Genomic DNA, 4,444 nt, shown 5'->3' with positions numbered 1-4,444 from the left:
AAACGTTGGTGTTGTTTCTTTCTATCCTTATAATAATTAGTAAGAGTGTAAAAAAAAAAGTTTTTGTTTAATGAATCGCAATTCTTATTTGTAACGCTTCTTAATCAATAAAAAAAAAATATATATATATATTTTATTTTATTTTATTTTTTAATTCTATTTATGTATATATATATAAATTTTTTTTTTTTTTAATTATTTTTTTATTTCTCCAGTCCAGCCTCTTAGGCAAATCATATTGTTGATGTAGATAATCATATCTGCTGTACTTTATTCAATGTTTGGGTAGAGTTTTATTATAGTTTTCTTTTAAGTAATAGAGAAATTTATCAGAGCTGTTCATCTATTTTATGGAGGAATGTAGTTAATTATAGAACTGACACCCAATGTTACTAAAAAGTATGGATTTTGAATCGAGAATCGATCCGTTACCCCGAAGAATCTAATAGAATCGTGAGGTCCGCAAAGATTCACAGCCCTAATAATTATTATTAGTCATACTTAATTGAAACAGTACAGTGATTTGACAACGAGCTCTAAGTATGTACTTTTTAGGAGTGGACAAAAAATCGATTCACATCCCAAATCGCGATTCTTGTTCATCCCGATTCTTAAGTGATTAATAATTGTCAAAAATCGCTAAAAACATATGTGGAGGGGGGCGTGGCCTGCAGGCCTGCAGCAGAACGAGGTGTGCCAGAGCCGGCCTCGAAGACAGCGACAGGTGCGTAGATGGCCCAGGTAGGCCTTGTCATCTAATCACCTGTCGCCCTTTTATCAGCAGCAGCCGAGAGGAGAGACCGGAGGACTGTTGAAGGAACGCAACAAATCCCAGCATCGCGGCTGTCCATCCATCGCCTGCAGTCTCTGACCTTCAGCACAAGCGCAAAGTGGTTCGAGAGGAATTAAAATCCATGCTGAAGGTCAGAGACTGCGGGCGATGGATGGACAGCCGCGATGCTGGGATTCTTTGCGTTCCTTCGACAGTCCTCCGGTCTCTCCTCTCGGCTGCTGCTGATAAAGGGCGACAGGTGATTAGATGACAAGGCCCACTTGGGCCATCTACGCACCTGTCGCTGTCTTCAAGGCCGGTCCTGGCACACCCCGTTCCGCTGCAGGCCCGCAGGCCACGCCCCCCTCCACAACATATTTATATATATATTTTTTTTGGAGAATACGTTTTTTAAAGGCCGTTTTTAGGCCATACAACCATACAGAGCTTTTCTAACCTGTTTTGAATACGTTTTATTGTAATTGTTATTCCAAATAATCGAATCAAGAATTGCGTCGAATCGAGAGCCCATTCCGAAACGAATCGTCACCCCAAGAATTGTAATCTGATCGAATCGTTACGTTCCCCGAAGATTCACACTCCTTGTACTTTTACTGCCATCGAGGAGTCTACTTTTAAGCCTGTGTGCTATAAAACGAGTAAAACATCACAAAGTATATGTATTCCAGTTTGTGTTGAAATCTCGTGCTTTTCGAGGTTATGAACATTGAAACATTCAAAACAAATGAATAAAATCACAAGTTGATTCTGTGTTATTTAAAAATAAAAATGGCTCAAAAGATGGCAACTTTTGCGGGTTCCACTGTAACAGATTGAACGTTTTGACATAACAAACGTAATGCTAAACAAAAAAATAAAATCTAAGACTTTTTAAGATATGAAACCATATTTTGTGGTAATGGTAAACTGCACGCAAAAAGCAACAATGTATGGTGTGAGCATTTTACCAACAATAATAACAGTCACCCCAGTGGCCGTTAATGTTTGTGTTAGCATGCCTTGCTCAGTACTAAAATGATCACACAATGTTGACTTTATGACATTACTTTAAGTTTTATTTGTGTTCATGTTTGCTTGTCATTAAACACCCTCTGCAGGTGTCTTATTCTGATTAAGTACGCACATACCGTACATGCTTGGTCATGTAACTGCATAGACTTACTATACTCTAATAGGATATTTGATGATTGGGACATGTCATATAGACTTTGCAACTATTGTCGACATCCAAAACAACACAAATGCATTTTTGTTGAAATAAACTAAACATTACGGTAATCATTAAATGTGCTTTTTATTTCTTTACCACGTGTACAAGTTCATATTATTTTTGTCTCCATACATGAGAACATAATGTGATATAATATAATGCATAATAACTACAGGTGTTACAAAGTTTACCATTAAACTAATAACTAAAGACAAACACATCCTTCCCACCCTTTTTTAACATTTGTAATATTATTTTCATATGTTCCATTAAGGTTTCATCACAGAGGCGACGTCTCTCTGGTCGGAATATCTCTGGTTTCTTTCTTTTGGTTTAATAAAGTGGGTCTTTTACCTTCATGGTTGTTTTCCAAGTTGTCTTGATCACACACTTGGGAACTTTTTGGAAACAAGCTTGAAATCTGATCATCAAATGTGCTGAAAAATGGAGAGAAATTTTAATGCAAGCAAAAAAAATTGAAGTACAAAAAATATAAATACAATTTAAAACAAAAAAACATTTTTGTTGCAAAATGTTGTTTTGGTCACAGTTTTTTAAATATTTTTTTGTATATATGATTACAAATAATTTAGGTTGCAAATCTTTTTTGTTTTGGGTAAAAATCATATTTTTTGTTACAAATCACATTGTTTAAAATCTGTTGTTTTGGATTAAAAATATTTTTTTGGTTACAAATCTTTTTTGCAATGATACAAAAAAATATTTTGGGGTGGATAAAAATATTTTTTTTATGACATAATTGTTTTTTTTGTTTGTAATTTTTTGTTATATGTCAATATATTAGTTTTTTAATTACAATTTTTTTTTTAAATGATACAAATCGAGTAGTTTTGTTGTGAATCGTGTTTAATTTTTTTTATAAGACATCGTTTTTGGGGGTGGATAAAACATTTTTTATGATACAATTTTTGTGGGTGTTTATGACATTTTTGTCATATATTAATATTTTCGTTTTTTGGTGACACATCTTTTTTATGATACAAATGTGTCACCAAATGTTTTTTGGGGTTATACCATTGTTTGGCTGTTAATCGTTTTGATAAATTATTATTTTTTGTTTATAATTATTTCTATGTTACAAATGTTTTTTCCCAGTTGCAAACCGTTTTTGTTGCAAATCTTCTTTTTGTTACATATATATATATATATATATATATATATATATATATATATATATATATATATATATATATATACATATATATATATATATATATATATATATATATATATATATATATATATATATATATATATATATATATATATATTTATTTATTTATTTATTTATATATATATATTTATTTATTTATTTATTTTTATATATATATATATATATATATATATATATATATATATATATATATATATATATATATATATATATATATATATATATATATATAAACCAACTTTAATTTTGTGGGCGCGGCCTCCTCTAAAACATGTTAGAAACCTTCTTATTGGTCAGTATCAACCATAGTCTAGCTTTAGCAACTATTTTCAATACTTGGATAAAGTCAAGCATTCTGGAAGATGTAATATCTTCCCACTTTTTTCCATAATTTGAAAATTAAAAAACACAACAAATGTAATTATCTGTTTTATAGAATATGCTTGTATTCTTATTTGTCTATTCACATTTCCTGTCATCAAAACATGATATTACTATTATTATAACATACTGCCAAATTAATCTGCAAAACACCAAAATTATCAATTGGAATTTCTTTGAATTTAAGTTGTATTTTAATTGCCATTCTACTTCCTGTTTGCCACCTCAATTACAATTGAAATCAAATACTGTAAACTGAATTAAATTGGAATTTGGCAGACATTCTTAATCCAATCATCTCCAAATGTGTTTGACATATTTTGTAGCAAGTTGATAATCTCACAATGTCTTTGTTTTTAGTGTCCCTTGTAACAAGGTCCAAAAATCGTTTGAATTTAAAAAAACTAAAAAAAATACACACGTTTTAAGAAACGATCTCCAAAAAAATCTTAATGCTGTTTAATTTTATAATTAATTGAATTGATGCACACTGGCATTTACTAATTTATATGTGTAACTGAATGTTATATAAACCACTAATTAAGCAATTTTTGGTTTTTAAACTCAATTAAATCCTTGATACGCACATAAAAAACTCACTCTCCATTAGAAACTATTTACATGTGCTAATTTTAAAGGATTAGAATAGACATTATTCCCCCCTCAGAGGATTTGACGTGCTACTAAATTTCTCCACTAGAGGGAAGACTTGTACAAGGTTTGTATTTTCAACTCTTTCAATCTCCTCCTAAAAGATTCAATTTAAAGAAGATGAATTTGATTACATTTATGTTAAAAAATAAAATAAAAAAAGGTTTGAGGCGTGACATCTATAATAAATTGATGTTTTGGGGTGTAATTTATG

This window comes from Entelurus aequoreus, linkage group LG13, assembly GCF_033978785.1.
Source record: "Entelurus aequoreus isolate RoL-2023_Sb linkage group LG13, RoL_Eaeq_v1.1, whole genome shotgun sequence".
NCBI classification, from domain to species: domain Eukaryota; kingdom Metazoa; phylum Chordata; class Actinopteri; order Syngnathiformes; family Syngnathidae; genus Entelurus; species Entelurus aequoreus.
This window is presented reverse-complemented; position numbering follows the sequence as displayed.